The sequence below is a fragment of the Cryptotermes secundus genome, unplaced genomic scaffold (assembly GCF_002891405.2).
Source record: "Cryptotermes secundus unplaced genomic scaffold, Csec_1.0 scaffold1272, whole genome shotgun sequence".
NCBI classification, from domain to species: Eukaryota; Metazoa; Arthropoda; class Insecta; order Blattodea; family Kalotermitidae; genus Cryptotermes; species Cryptotermes secundus.
In genome coordinates this window covers 160,638-177,792 of record NW_019735478.1, presented here as the reverse complement: position 1 = coordinate 177,792, position 17,155 = coordinate 160,638, and the positions used below count along the sequence as shown (strand labels likewise).

At 42.1% G+C, this 17,155-nt stretch overlaps 1 protein-coding gene across 1 annotated transcript in view; it reads left to right on the top strand.

Annotated features, from left to right (window-relative positions):
- The window catches only part of LOC111869448 (netrin receptor UNC5B), a 259,914-nt gene that overhangs the window by 85,313 nt on the left and 157,446 nt on the right, over positions 1–17,155 (top strand). Inside the window, exon 2 of the mRNA XM_033753431.1 lies at positions 15,348–15,515. The gene's annotated coding sequence lies outside the window, so the exon portion shown is untranslated. The remainder of the gene's footprint in view (positions 1–15,347; positions 15,516–17,155) is intronic.

The following is a 17,155-nucleotide window of genomic DNA, read 5'->3' as shown; positions in this document are numbered from 1 at the left end:
TAATCAACTCTACCGATCCAGAGCAGATATCCAACGTTTCGGAGACAATCTGTCTTCCAGTTGTCAGGCAATGATCTCTATCCATTATTCCCAGTAAACCATTCCCTGATAACGGAAGCAGAAACCGTCTCTGAAACATTTGACAACTATGTAAGATTTGAGGCTTTCACGGCGGTGACTATGAAGAAAGCAGTCTTCTGGGATTTGGCACCGTGTATATGTGGTGTTAACCGACGTTTCGGAGGAAACGTATCGCCTCCATCTTCAGGGTAGAAGAAAAAATATAAGAAATCTGCAAGCNTGACTCGGCTTATCGGTGTGTCTTGCAGTGAAATAAGGGAATTAAGGGAAAATAATTGATTGAGCGGTTCAGTTATAGATCGATCGAAGGAGATATTTTCCAGTTAGACTAGCAATGCACAAGTGCAAATGTGCATGCCTACGGCGAACGAGAAGCCGTCAAGTGGCGCCTCCATCTGCGTTCTCGCGAACTCCTTGCAACTGATTTGGGAAAGATATTAAATCATACTTTCATATACAGAGGAATCGTTCTTTTTCCTTCTGTTGAATGTAAGAAAACGGAGAATAAAATAAGAAACAATGAAGGAGAGCGGAAAATGAAGGGAAACGAAGGAAGGAAATGAAAGGAAAGGAAAATGATTAATATGGGAAGAAAGAAGAAAGAAAGACAAGATACGCCTATTTTGCTTCATTGTCTCATGTACCTGCTGTTAGTTCTGAAGTACGTAATGGACCACACTAAACAGCAGGACACTTATCGTCCGTTAGCACAAATTTTATTCCATGTTGTCGTCTATGTTTCGAGGTTTTCGTGACTAAAATCCACATGCATTTTCATCCCTCTGATTAGTACACGTCCTACCTCTTCTCGTCCTCCTTGAGCTTATTATACTATTGAAATCCGGCTAAGCGGTCAAATTACGAAGCTCCCGGTTTTTTAATTTCAGACAAGCTCTCGTCACTTCCTCCATTTCAGGTTCAGATATTCTCCTAACGAGATGTTAGGAATGTAATGTAACGCCTGAGGTTGTCAACCGACCCGCATAACTCGTTTGATGAAGAAGTTGCCAATACAGTACGGCGTTCCAAGTTGACGCGTTAGTGTATTCGTACGCCTGATTACTGAATCTCTCATTGTCTGTCGGAAAAAATATCTTGAGAATTCTACTGATAGTCGGGTATCGTGGTCTGTTTAATATTCGCCATTCTGCAGTCATTTGTCTTTACCAAATGGACTTGTTTCCGGCTTGTTATTAGGGAAATTTTGGTTTATTCCCAGGATAATTTATCTGGAATATTTTTGTAGAATAATTTGCAGGCGGGAATTTTCTCCCTAGTCTCCATGTTCCATGTATTTATTGTTCGCATTCTTCAAGGGAACTCAGCCAAACGTTGCTCCTTGTTATGTCAATTGAACTTGGCTCCCTGCACTCGTTACCGAAATTCTGTCAATTTAGAATCCCTCAGTGCAGTGAATTTTACTATAGTTATTTTTCGTTCAGTGTAAGGTTCCATTTTACATAAGTATAAAAATTTAAAGCCATAAATAGTGTTTCAAATATTGGAATCGATGTTTGGCTCACACAAAGCATATGCCACCGTTGAATGCTAGCGCTGTCCTTCGTACTCGAAGGTCTGAAGTTCAAAATTTGACCTAGAGACCCTCTAGCTCTGAGGCTTTTTCGTGGTTTTTACGCAGTTCCTTGATTTCACTTCACTGTCACCACCGATCTCATGTCTCCGCATCCTTAACAGTTTATCATTTGCACATCATACTCTTCCATTCTACCGGGGGCTCTTTCCTCGGGAGTAAAGCGGCCGGGGCGTGAAGCTGGCCATTCACCTCTAGCTAGTACTGAGATCAAGAAAATATGGATCTATACATCCACTCCCCCATGTGCCTTCAGGGTGTAGTACTTAATTAGTTAAGCACAGGGACAACTTTTCTACGTAACATGGACTGCTGATAAATATTTTCTAAATAAAACAATCAACAAATCTATCCTCCTGAAGTCTTTCACGATTTCGCCTACCCTGTCCACGGAGTGTACCTCATATCGAGACTAAGTTGACGTGAAACAATTAACTTCGTCGATGTATTAGGCCCATTCATTCTTGCTGCTCCCTGGCTAGGACTAGTGGTGACATATCCGTCTTAAATGCCATGCCAACTCAAGCGCTTGTATTTGGATACAAAGCTAAGAGAACAAATGTGTCAATGTAAATGTAATTTACTACATACTTAATAGTATGCATCCTGTTGGGTGTTATAAACAAGGTACATAAAATGCATACAAAAGAATGCAGTCTACACAACAATATTCTGTAACGGTCACGAAGTTTTAAAGAGATTTATAACAAAATATTTTATTTCCATGTTAGTACATTTTTAATTTTTATGTCTTTAATCTTTAGTCTCTAATTTTTTAAATATTATCTGAGTATTTTAAAATGTTAACTGAAAGGCTCCATTTATGCATTTAGGAACACTCAAGGGCACAATAAGGACCCTTATTGAAGAATTAGATGCAAATTATTATGTGAAATTGAACGACTGAGTCTTCTATCATTGTACGCCTGATGATGACCTAGTATAAGGGTCGAAACATGTAGCGTCAATAAATATAAATGTTGATCCGATAGTGTCTACTTTGTTTTAATTACAGAATATTGCTGTATTGCAATCTTTATGCGCCTTGTTTAGTACATACTCCTAGAACGGAGTGCTGAGGAGAATATTTAGAAGTAACTGAAGGCTGATGAAACTGTATAATCAGCCCCACAATTTGTACGCCCTAACACATAATAGCTTATTGGGGTGATGAGCTAAAGGAGGATTGACGGGGTTGTAACACGTATGGAATAGGTAAGAAATGCATGCATTTTAGCTGTAATATTTTAAGGGAAAGAGATCACTTGACAGACGTAGATATAGATCGAAATATAATATTGTAACATGTATACCCATTGCTAGGCAACGACTCTGTAAACACATTCCCGCAGCACACGCGCACGCGGCAGTAGGTCATCCATTGCTAGGTAACAGACCAGTAAACACGCATCCCTAACAATAAAGGACAGTGTTATCTTTGTGGTCCTTGCAGAGGTGTTATAAAAGGTCACAGTCACAAAACGAGGTAGTACAGAACAGTAGTCGGAAGTGAAGAGTCGAATTTTGGTGTCACCAGCCTACTGGTATATGAGGAATTGAATTGAGTTGGCAGCTGCAGAATAATGACAAGAAAGGAATTAGCCGTGGCAAGAAGATTTCATGTATGAGTTGAAGTTACAGTGAGACTGTGATAAACCTGTTTCCAGGAGACGACTAGTGAAGATTGAGAATCCTAGTGCGTGTGTAACGGTGAATTGGAAAATGTGTAGAATAGCGATAGTGTTGTACGAACTGTGTGGATATATAAGGGCCAATAAATTCAACCATCCAATCCAAAACCCGTTTCATAAGTCACGCCCAAACCCCCTACACTTGACAATATAAAGTGAATGTTCAAGACATGGTGAGGGTATGAACTAGATTAATGTATTCAGGATCAGTGACCGGCTCTTATGAACACAATTATATCTTGGGAGTTCCATAAGTTATGAGGAATTTCTGGATTAAATGGGAAATTTTTAGCTGCTTAAGGAGAAATATCCTCCATGGACCTCGCTACTATATATTGTAACGGATTTGACCAACGTGTTGCTAGACAACAGCTCTGTAAACACGGTCCAACTCGCAACAATAGAGGAGACTGTGTTTATCCGTGTCCGTGGTGATGTCACGCAGCGGTGGATGCTGGTCACGTGACATGTGTTTCCTGTGATGGGTATGCGTTTCTCGGCTATATAAGTGACAGAATTCGTTCTGTTCAGAGACGACTCAGTTCTCGGTAGGAGATAGTCACGGGAGCTTCGTAGCTGAAGAAGAGAACAAGAAGTCAGCCTGTGAAGATTTAACTTTTTGTGTGCTGTAGCACAGTGATATTGGGAGTGCGTGATTTAGTGAGACTTTTATTGTTCCTATGTTATATAAACTCGTGAGGACTAGTGCAGATAAACTGAGAAGATTAGTGTGGAGTGATTGTTAATTGTGTAAAAGCGCAATAATGTTATGTTTATTTGTAGTTACTTCCTCTAAGCATCCAGTAAATCCAATTACCAATCCAAACCTACTGCTATTAATATTTTACGTTTTGTGTTCGGTACCTGTTTTCAGACACAAAATACTTGGGGCGAATTATTGCTACTTTAAGCTACTATTTGTATTGATACTCAATACAAGAAAACAAGACTTTTCTGAAAAACAAACATAACGATTAGTACGAGGGCTTAGAATGTCAAGGATGCTATGGGTGGAATTTGATGAGTGTAGGAGTGGGAAGATTACGGCTAATGTTAATAATGGCAAGCATAGCATTCACCCCACTTAACAACTCTCCTCAAGAAAATCACACAAAAGGGACGCATATTGGGGGAACGGAAGAAAAGCAGAATATAAAAAGTTAGCCATTCTCTTCTTTGAAACTGTCAACTTCTCCCTTTCCTGCGCGCGCAACACACACACACACTTTGCAGTGTATCTCAGCGGTCTCTTCTGCTGGACTCGCAATAAGAATTGTCTGCTATAAATATCTCAGTGTGGGGTCCATGACTCATGTCTCCTTGATGTTACAGCGCCCATTTCGAATGACATTAATACGTTTATGACAGAGTTGTTCCTAGTACCATAACACGGCCCTGATAATTCTTAGTAAATATAAAAGTAATGCTTAGTTTGATCGCTCTCTTAAAACGATGGCAATACGAAATAAGTACCCATGCAGAATGTGTGCAGTAAAATTTAAAATCTATTTCTTCTTAAAAGTGACAACAGACTTGATGTTGAATGTCGTTTTTAGTGCTGTGTTTCTTAACCAATGGTCCATAAGCACGAGTTACTATATGACAGCTCCATTTTGTGAATTTGCCGAAGTTGTTATTCGCGTTTTGAAATCCAACTTACACTGTGGAGCAATAACATTTACTTTTGTTTTTTATGTAGGATGTAATTGAAAGGATTATAGTGAAGTCTGAACAAAATAACAACAGCGACAAGAACATGAAATTTCTTCTTTAAAAGTTGGCGAGAGGAAATTTATGAAATTTTCTGTACTATTTATTTTACAACCGCTAAAACTCTTCTTTCTAAAGCAATATTTACGTATGAAGACGCGCGGGTTTAAGAAGGCTGTATTTTTTTTTTTAAATTGTAAGATGTTGAAATTGTATTGAATGAGTATTGCTGATTCAGATTGTGTTTCAATAAATTGTCAGTAAGGAAGAAATACGAGCTTAGGCTCATGTATGACTTATACCCTTCTTTGTCACAGGTCAAGCAGCTAAAGCTAAACTAACAAATTTGCATGAAGATTAAAATTCCATGAAGTGTAATAATTTTTTACAGTTACGTAACATTATTAGGGATCCGGGACAGCGTAGTCTATATAGCGACTGACTGGACTACCGAGGTGTCGGGCTTCGAATCCCGGTAGAGGCAAAAATTTTCTTCACGTCGTCCAGACCGGCTCTTGGGCCCACCCAGTCTCCTATCCAATGGGTATTGGGGGCTCTTTCCCTGGGATTAAAGCGGCCGGGGCGTGAAACTGACCACTCACCTCCAGCTAGTGCAGAGGTCAAGAACATGTGGCTCTGTTCATTCACTGCTCCATACACCTTCATGGCGTAGTGCTTAATTAGTTAAGTACAGGGGCAACTTTACATTTTATATAACATTTTTCGCTCCATTACATATTTTAGGGAATTTTAGTTTTCTTGTATATTAAGGAATTGCAACGGCCTAAATGTTGTGTATGAAGGTAGCGAATTTGCATTATAATTTATTTTCCTATCATATTTTGGCTCTTATATTTGCACTAGATACTCTGAATTTCTCATCTTAAATTACCGATGCAGCATCCTGGGCCTGAACTCTCGGCATGTGACTGATCCCTGCAGAACCACAAACATTGGGAATGTAAGCTGTATATTCCGAAGAACTGGTTTCAGTGATTGAGTTTAGGTTTTCACCTGAGTAGATAGACAGACAGATCAGTTTGTGCATCAGATGCTGGGCAAGTTCCTGAAACCTAATAACACCAGTTGTAACATAGGCTCACGGTCGGAAGAATCCTTTGTATTTTAAGAAAATTAAATTTCTTATCTCACATTGATAGACACAAGGTATAAGGTGATATTATCCTGGACTTAATTAATTAAGCACCACGCCGTAAGGGGTACGGGTGGGGGTAGAAGCACGGCTGCGCCATTTTTAATCTTTACACTAGATGGAGGTGAGAGGTCAAATTTATACCACTGTCGTTTTGCTCCCAGACAAACAGCCCTCTGTACCCCTCGTATAGGAGGCTGGGTGGGCGTCAGGGCCAGTCTGGATGTTATGACGAGGAGAAAAATCTCCTGTCCCTATAGGTAATAGAACCCCAACTCCTCGTTCGTACAACCCTGAGCTATCCCGGCTAAGAGATAATATATATCATCACGTGTATGAGTGACTATAGACGGGGTTTCGATCGGTGGCTCAACTTATTGACCGCTTATTCATGCAGCTCGTAACTACAAGTAACTAACAGCCTCGCTGCTTTACGCACACTAAAGATCACTGTAAGTGCGGCACATATAGTCTTCTATGTCTTCACTAGTCGTTTCCTGTAAACGGCTTCTGAGCGTTTCCTCTGCTTACATTCTTACTGGGTGGTGAATATCCCATAACTGGCCCATTGCTCCAACTTTTTAACCCCCAGACTGTCGGCCATCCCGCACTAACCTTCCACTCTTCACTTCACTGACTCAAACTCAAAACACCTCATTTCAATGCACTGCACTGCACTGCACTGTCTCATTAATTGTGCGGCACGGACCTCACAGAAGATATTCTTCCTCTATTGCTTTTCAGTTGTTGCTTATGAGGAATTTGTTTCCTAACAGTGGACATTGTTTATAGAATTATTATTCATCAGTGGATCTGTGTGCCACAATATGTAATAACATCCTTTCGAATTCAGAAAAAGAAAGTCCCTACATCATATTAATAGGCGCAAGTAACAAAATAGATAATTTACTCAGTGAACTGGCAAATATGAAATAGGGAGTAAAACGATACTCCGTTCCACGGGTCCAGAGAAGTGGCTCCGTCACTGAGTACTCCGCCCCGGAGCAACATCCGTTTCAGACTGCCGTCACATGGTCAGTTGCAAGGCTGTAAGTGGCCGACAATTTATGGGCGGAAGAAAAGAAAGCGAAAGTTGAGAGGGCTCACATATTGTGACTGTAAGAAAGGGAGGGAGAAAGAAAGAAAAGTTTGGAGGAAGTGAAGCCCTTCCCTGCCAACAAAACGAAGCGCCAGTCAGAGTTGTCCTGCGTTGCAGGGAGGGTCTGAATAAGGGGCGCAGCCATGGTTCGTTTCCAATGTCAAGTCTGAAGCCATTAAACAGACACTCCTTGCGAGAACTTGATGCAGCTGAGATCAAGAATTGTGGCGCTATACCTCCACTTCCCCAGATGTCTAAATGGTGTGATCTTTAATTAATTAAACACAATGACATTACGTTTAATGTCTCATGCAGAATCTGTTGCGTTTGTGAACTTCTCGACACAAAACGTTGCTTGTCTTGTTTCAGTGATTCAGTAGTTTATCAGTCTACCGATTTCACACGGCCAACATTTGCTGTTTTACAGTGTACTGCAATATTTCCCTTATTTTATATGAAGTCGTTCGCGTTTCCGTCTCTCCTTTGTATTGATGGATACTGTGCACAGAAATTATGACGAAATTGAACAGTTAATTGACTGTACTTTCAAGGCACACAATATGTACGTGTATTATAAAGCGATTAAAGGAAAGCGGACTCCGTAACAAATTTTCAAAACTTCTCGTTATTTCTTACCATCAGTTTTTCTGTCAGTGCGTATCCCCTTCCATATTCTGTGTAGTTTGCTTTCAGCTCCCTAATAATACCCGTATCAGTTAACCTGTGTTTGATCTACATGTTCTCAGAATGTTCCTGTCAGAACGGAGCTCTGAATCTATGTTCTGTCTCGATAGGATTGTACGTGTACCATTATAGGATAGGGTGGACAATGGCTTCATCACTCTCAGGATAGGATCTGATGGTGGCCTCTTGTGAACACAAAATTAATATTCAGGTTCCAAGAAAGGTGGTGAATATCTTAACTATTTGAGTGGCTTTTAGCTTCTCAAGGTCGATTCTGTTCAAGATTGAATGAGTTCTTTCCTGACAGTGAGAGCAATGGTTGACAGCCATACAAAACCTCTGTGTACTACGTAAAGTTTTCTGCTCAGAAACAAATTATAAATATTCTGAACATAATCTGGTATAATTTAATCACGTAGCTACACAGAGACACCTACAAGTGAGAAGTAGACATAAACAGGCAAGATAGAGTCTCTGTGGTTGCAGCGTTATCTTTGGGAACAAAACGAAATTATTGCTTACAGTCTTCAGGGCGAAATGAAGAAATTTATGCAGTCACGTCACTCGAGGCCGATCACAGTGGCTCTGCGGTCTAAGGCACGAACTGTCTTCTCCTGCTCAAACAGTGGGATGTATGTGTGCGTTTATTCTGCTTATGTTGTCCTGTGTGTAGGTAGCGGCCTTTCGACGGGCTGATCCCCCATCCAAGGAGGCCTACCATCTGTGTGAAAATATTACCAAAGTGAAGGAAAGGCCAGGGCCCTACAAAGGACTGCAGAGCCATGAATGAATGAACGAACGAACGTCACCCGAAACTGAACACTATCTTCCTCTTTCTCCTACCATCTTCTTCCCCGCATTGTTTGGTTACTCTGTTCCCCATTCTGAAGCATTAGACGCCATTGGTCCTTCCCTTTTGCCCTCAGCTTTCGAGGCGTTCTTGTCCTCGGGGATTACAATCCACTACTGCCCTGGAAAGACTGTCTGTTCCTTCCAAAAAGATAACTTTGAAATTTAAAATATAGTATTTGAATCACACAACAAAACACACGAAGTAGACAAAATAATGAAAACACTAAGAAATTCAGGCATAGAATTTATTTATGTTGGCTATATTGAAAGAATTTAAGTTGGCAACACAGAATCTTCTTCTTCTATTTGTTTACACTTGTAGAGCTCCTGTCGTTGCATTAGTGATTCTGTTCAGTGGAAGATGTGAAGGAGTCGGAGATTGGGACACTTGTCCGATTTTGAGAGAGGTGTGCTTTTGTGACAATAGCTGTTACATTATTCGATGTATCGATGTGACATTTTCTGGGGTAATGTCTGCGGCATGCACGAACCAGGGGAAGACAACATCAGCGAAGAGGAACAGTGGCCAAAAAACTAGCATTGACAGAAAGAGATCGTTGTACATCGAGGAGAACTGTTTAAAGAATCACATAATTACTACAGCACAGGTGACAGGACAGCAGAACTGGATATTCATCTTGAAGACCCTGTTTCAAGAAAGACTGTCCGACTTGAGCTTCACAAACCAACGGTAGGGTTGCAATTGCTGTACCTCTGATTTTTTTTTTGGCACTACAGACCCAGTGGGCCTAGGCCTACTTCCATGAACTTCTCCGTTCACTTCGGTTTTTCTAGATCTTACACATTCGGTAGGACTTCTTGGGCGGGTGATCAGCTCGTCGCAAGGCCTCTACCTGTACACAAACACAGAAAAACGCACACACACAAACTAAACATCCATGCCCTGAGCGGGATTCGAACCCACGATCCTTTTTTCCAAGCGAGCGAAGACAGTACATGCCTTAGACCGCTCGGCTACCGTGACCGGCTGTACCTCTGATTACTGAAAGTAATGCTCAGATGCGCAGACGATTGTGTCACGACTGTAAAACCTGAACAGCAGACAACTGCAAACGCGCAGGTGATGTGGCCAGATGAATCGTCCTACACGCCGTTTCTTACATCAGGAAGAGTTTACATTGGGAGAGCACCCAAGGAAGCCTACAGTCCGGAATGCTTAGTTCGGTTCCAACAGTGAAACACGGGGAGTTTCTGTGACGGTTTGGGCAGCATCATCATGGCACAGTGTTCTGCTGTTCCCGTTATTAGCCTTCATGGCTAATTACTGCAACGGAGTACGTGGACAGGTTGGGTAATCAGGTGCATCATGATCCAGACCTTACTTCCGAACAACGATGCAGTTTACCAAGCCCACAACGCCTCCATTCTCACAGCTAGAACTGTTCAGTCATTGTGTGAAGATCATTAAAGCGAACTTCACCATCTTCCCTGACCAGCACAATCACCATATTTGAACATCACTGAACCACTCTGGACAGTTTTGGGGCCTAGAGTGAGGAACAGATTCCCACCTCCAATATCACTAAAGGAACCTGAAGATGTTCTTCAAGAAGAATGGTATACAGTTCTGCTAGAGGCTGTTCAAAACTCGTACGAGTCCATTCCAAGGAGGACTTCTGCTGTATTGAAGGCAGAAGTTACTGCATCATCATATTAATGAAGAAATGTGTACAGTATCTGTAGTGTTTCCATTATTTTGTCCAACCCTTGTAAGTTGCTTTATGCAGATGTTATAGTTAGATCTTGAAGTACACGAAACTTCAGAAGAAGATAATGCTGTGTTGTGTCATGTAGGAGAGGAATGCTTTTAGCCAAGTATTGGGACGCGTCCACTAGGGCTGGTGTATGTTGCATTTCGCGGACGGGGGAGGGAACTTGTCAGTGACAAATACCGGGCAAATGCTAGAGACGTGAAGATCTTCCTTCCAGCCCCCTGTCACGCATCAGTGCGGAGGGTCTTGAGATCTATTATCTGTTTAGTGTTTGCGACAATTCTGAAACACTTCCCCAAGGTTACACTGACAGTTGAACTTGGATTTATTTATCGTGATGCCTGCCATGTGCAAGAAATGGCCCCTAATACTCGACATCCAAACAGTTGCAGTCTAGAAAACAGTAGCTGTTACTGTGTTCATCACCCTATTTCTACGCAAAAATTTAGTATTATAACTGTAATTTTATTGACAATTTACAATGTGATTACTGTACACTTGTTAACACTGAGGTACTTTGTATGTACGTGTTTATTTCATTATTTGGTCTTCATTAGTTACGTCTATTTGATGCGTAAGCTGGTACTATGTTAATATTAGTGAAATTGTCAATATTTCTCAGTATTTCGAGGCTTCCACATTTTCTAGACAGTCGGCTCCCAGATGGCGGTGAGATTGTCAGCCTTACGTGCCGGCCACCTTTTATCCCACGGTTGGTCCTTTGTACTCATTTCTGTTAAGAGGCCGAGTCGACCCCGTGAATATACACGTAATGTGGTTGGAAGGATTAGGTAAATTGAAAAATCCAGTGGGCTTATCGGGACTTGAACCCGCGACATTTCGGGTTGTAGCATAGTGCTCAACCAGTTACGCTACCGCGTGCCCCCCTGCAGTTCATGGAGACCCTTAATTAACTGACCACCGAATTACGTCTGTAAAGCCTGGCAAGTCACATCCGGCTCTCTCTCCTTGTATCGGAAAGCGTTCTTCTTTTTTTCCTTTCTTCCCCGTTCTCGCCGTGTACACCAGTCTCTTTAAATTTCTCGCTCCATCTCTTGTACCCTTGTCATCAAGTGGTTAACGCCATACTCACGTCTAAATTCAGGTTAAATTCAAATAATGCTTTCAGTTCTGCTTACCACAACACGGTATGTGCTTTCTGCTGTGCGCTAGACGTTGTACTGATCGCCTAAAGCACGCAATCAAAGCAAATAGGGTGTAGAAGTTTGTGACGATGGTGCATTGGTACAAATATTATGATTCTGGACATTATCCATCGTCTTGAAAGGATTCTGACTGTGGTGTATACTGTACTTCTTTTGGCTTATTTTGGACTTCACCCATCGTCTGGTATGTAAAAGACAAAAAGACAAAAAACTACGACGTTTCGGAGACTGGATCTGTCTCCGTCTTCAGGTGGATAGGGAAGGATAAACCTACTCAGTTGGGCCTCTTAGGGTCCAGTGATTGAGACTAGCTCTTTCTAAGGGGCCCAACTGAGTAGGTTTATCCTTCCTTATCCACCTGAAGACGGAGACAGATCCAGTCTCCGAAACGTCGTGTTTTTTTTTTCTTTTTGTCTTTTACATACCAGACGATGGGTGAAGTCCAAAATAAGCCAAAAGAAGTACATTATCCATCGTCTTGTCTTTATCTAAAAACCGTCCTCTGTATTTCTCAAAATAACATTTCGGAGAATGGATTCTGTCTCCGTCTTCGGGTTGGGTTCAACTGGGTAGGTTCTAGATGAAGACGGAGACAGAATCAAGTCTCCGAAACGTTTTGTTTTGAAAAATAAACAAGACGGTTTTTAGATAAATACAAGGCGATGGATAATGTCCAAAAACATAATATTTGTGCCTAATCAAAGATTCTGTGTGTTAACTACAGTTGGCATGCGCGCGCAGCTGGTGTCCGTGAAACAGAGATTAGTGTATAACCACCAACACCGTCAGAGCTGTTTTCGGTCCTGCGTTGCAGATGTCTCAGATCATGAAATGAACTGCACCGATGGAGGCACAGTGCCACATGATGTTTCGGTCTCACGGGGAATTTCATGAGACGTGTTTCGTTATTGAGCTGTCGGCTTACGTGCTACGTCTCAAATTCGCGCAGTTGTGTAAACTGGAGAAATTCAGACGAGTGTGATTGCACCTTTACTTTTAAAATCATCTCCAGCTGCAGGCTACATTTCACATTAGAACCGAAGTAACATTTCTACATCAGTCATGACTCAGATGTTAGTAGCGGCTTGTCGAAGTCTTCTGTTTCAATCGTCGTATTGATGAATCAAAGAGGGAGGATTAGGTCAATAACAATAATAATGTTTTCGTCCATAAACACCGCACCATGAGAACGTATGAGGGGAATGAATGTATAAATCTGTTTTCTTGACCTCGGCTCTAGTAGGAGGTGAGTGGTCACCTTCACGCCCCTACCACTTTACCCCCGCGGAAATATCCCTAGGTACCCATTGAACCCCCTCGTTGGTGTCTCCACCTTATCGTGGTGAGGCGGTTTGAGTATGCCAAGGACCCTGAGAGCTATACCAGCGGTAGCATAGCTACTGGCAGGGCCTCCCTTGCTGGACAGGTCAAAGGGTAGGCATCAGACGAAGAGGGACACCAAAAACCAAAAACTGATGCCGGAAGCAGCGTCATCAGCAGCGACTTGAAGCACAGAGCAAATGATGCTCGAGATGGTTCAAGTTCGTACAGCAACAGGCGTGACCAGAGTGGTTTGAACGGCTGTTGTACTGCGATGTGGAAAGCAAATGGAAAAACCACCACATTATCACTTTTTCTGGATAGTCTCTTTCCAAAAACAGAGATACCATGTATACCATGGATACAAAACAAACCGGAGGGGCGGATACAAGTGCACAGAAGACGAGTAAGAAGACGCAAGAAGATGCTGGGTGACCTTGGGGACAGAAGAGGATATTTTAATTGAAGGAGAAAGCTTGAGATCGCAATAAGTGGAGGAACTGTTTTGGAAGAGACTGTGGACCTGTCGTCTGACAGATTACTGATGAATGACCCATTGAATAGGAGGCTGGGTGGGTCCCAAAACCGTCTGCACGACACGGAGAAGAGAAAATTCTTGTCCCACTCGTGACTGGAACTCCAACCCCTCGATCTTCCAGGGCGCAGCCAGACGCTATACTGACTGTGCTATCGAAGTGGAGGTATAGCTCCACGCATTCTTAACCTCGGAATTTGATTTGAGTGGTCAGCTTTACACCCGGTCAGTTTGTCCCCCTGTACTCATTGGATAGAAGCCTGGTGGGCCTCGGGGATAATCTGGACGCATGGCGAGAAGAAAAATCTCTGCCTTTGCCGGGAATAGAACATCGATTAACCGGTCATCCAGCCCGTAGCTTAGCGATATATGGCATATATTCAGTCGCCGGTTGGAGAAGACAGTCTGAAACTGTGGACGGTAGTTACGAATATGTTGAATAATCTTTCGTTGAACAGGCGACAAGGTATGGTCTTCCAAATTGGTTATTGGACGCTGGGCCAACCCTCACCGGGAAATAGGCTGTCATGTTACAAATTATCTTAGAAGGCCTCGGACTTGGATTCGTTGGCAGGACCTAAGCAACGGGTGAAAGAGGCTGCAATGTTGTAACCAAAGGGCGTGAGGACATGGATCGGCTTCACCTGAATGGGACAGGACACAGTAACTGGATGTTCGGATGTTGGAAACAGTGCACTGAGTCTTGAGGTTCCATAGGGAAAGGGGAGCTTGATGAAGAGATAATCTACTGTCAGGGTCTCAGGAATGACTCTTTCCCATAGAGTTGATAGCTATATAATAGTAATAATAATAATAAATAGTTGATAATTTAATTCCATTCAATTCTTACTTACGTTCTAACTTAACAGCCCAAAAGCAAGTTACAAAGTCAGCACGAGTAATGAAAACAAGCAAAAACCACATAAAAATGCAACAAACAAAGCAATTTGTACAATTTGAATTATTCAATTCAATTCTTATTTACTAATTACGTGCAGAATTACGTGCGGCCAATAAGTGAGCACGAGTAAAGAAAAGAAACAGAACACAAAACAAGCCAATTTTATCATTTGAATAATAATAATAATAATAATAATAATAATAATAATAGGAGCAACAATCCAGACACGGGCATCAAAATCTGCAATAATGAGAGCATAAATTCCACATCTGTTTCCTGTTCTGAATCATTTCAGTTCAGTCCACGTCGTCATGACTGTTTCCCTAAGATAGCGTTTATTTTAGAGTGACTGCACTCAGAGTTTCTTGTGAGTGTTTATTTTTCATTGGCGCTACAGCCCTCTTTTGGGCCTAGGCCTACCTCCATGAAACTCTCCGTTTGACTTCGGTTTACTAGATCTTGGACATACGGTAGGACTCCTTGGGCGGATGATCAGCTCGTTGCAAAGCCTCTACCTGTACACAAACACAGAAAAACGCACAGAGACATCCATGCTCTGAATGGGATTCGAACCCATGATCCCGGCTTCCGAGCGAGCGAAGACAGTGCATGCCTTCGACCGCTCGGCTACCGTGACCGGCTTCATGTGAGTTTACTGATCAAAATTTGGTAATCCGATGCTACTTTTAGTGTATTTTCCATAACTTATACCTGTCTCATCAATTCATTTATCCGAAGAAATATATAAGATAAATATATGTACTTCTCCAACAGTGTCAGCTAATTGGTACGTAGTTGTAAAGTTATTTTTATTATGCTTTCTTTGCGCAGTAAATGGAGGTTGGTCACCATGGTCACAGTGGTCAGACTGTAACACGAGGTGTGGCAGAGGTGTCCAAAAGAGGAGTCGCCTGTGTACGAACCCAGCTCCTCTGAATGGAGGTCTTGCCTGCCAGGGATCACCAGTCCAGAAGACAGATTGCACCACTGTGTGTCCAGGTAAGACTGGGAGACAAAATATACTCTGCATGGACGTTATCCCTCGCCACTTAATAAATACTTCGCACTAGCAAACTAATGTTACTGTCTCAAAATAGCCCCGTTAGACTATCGAGGCGTAAAGCCAAGACCATAAAGAATGAATCATTGCAGTGAGTTGCCAGGAATAGCATCAAGACAAGGATAGACGCTTACATAGAATTGCAGAACTTCAGAGATTACAAGCCTTTCCTCAAACTAGCAAGAACCAGTTGTCCAATATTTCTTCATTATTCTCTCTGGAAACACATTTAATAACAATACATTTTATTTATTTACATGCGTACTCAACAGACCAAAAGCCAATTATAAAGTAACAACGAGTACAGAAGGAAAGAAAACAAACGCAAGAATGAAAGACAGAAAAAGGCAAGACAATAATAAAAATTCGACAAATACAGTCACCCCAGTCATTCGACGACAAAGAGAAAAATACACACACACACACACACACACATATATATATATATATTGTCACGTGATTGCGTGACTACAAACGGAGTTTGTATTGGTAATTAGACTTATTGACCACTTACAGTTCGTAACCACAAGTAACTATAGCGCTTTCGCGAACTCACACTCTGCAGTTCCCTACAGCACGCACTAAGTTTTCTCAGTCTGCTGTGTCTTCACCAATCGTCCGGTAACGGCTTTCTCACTTTTCCCTTACTCTGGGTTCCCGTACTACCCTCTTGCCTCAGCTACCAGTTTCTAACAGCAACAGCTCACAAGTACTGAAGCTCAGCAGGCCGCTAACTCACTCACCAACCACCTCGCTCCACTCCACTTCACTGCATTGCACTGCACCACTTCCAACAGTTCTTTTATCGCTGCATCACACAGCTGTCGCACGGACCACGAAGAGAACATCGCTTCCCAGTTAGTCCATTGATACTTGTTAGGAATCTCTTGCCTAGCAAAAGTCGTTGTTGACATAGTTAGTACTTAACAACGGGACTACATGCTATATATATATATATACACGTATATACACACATTTCTCTTGTTTGTAAAATTTGAGCAAGAGAAACAGTTTTGGTTCCAAACACGTCAATACAACTACAAACAGCAACAGCAGCTGAAACATATATCTAGCGGAAGCACAGTTCTTCTAAATGCGCTTCAGCTGCTGTTTGTAGAGCCAAAAACAGCAACAGCAGCTGAAGCATGTATCTAGCGGAAGCAGAGTTCTTCTAGATGCGCTTCAGCTGCTCATGTTGTTTGTAAGAACAAAAACAGCAACAGCAGATGAAGCATGTATCTAGCGGAAGCTCAGTTCTTCTAAATGCCCCTCAGCTGCTCATGTTGTTTGTAGGGACAGAAACATTATCAGCAGCTGAAGCATGTATCTAGCGGAAGCACAGTTCTTCTAGATGCCCTTCAGCTGCTGTTTGTAGGGACAGAAACAGCAACGACAGCTGAAGCATGTATCTAGCGGAAGCACAGTTCTTCTAGATGCCCTTCAGCTGCTGTTTGTAGGGACAGAAACAGCAACGACAGCTGAAGCATGTATCTAGCGGAAGCACAGTTCTTCTAGATGCCTTCAGCTGCTGTTTGTAGGGACAAAAACAGCAACAACAGCAGATGAAGCATGTATCTAG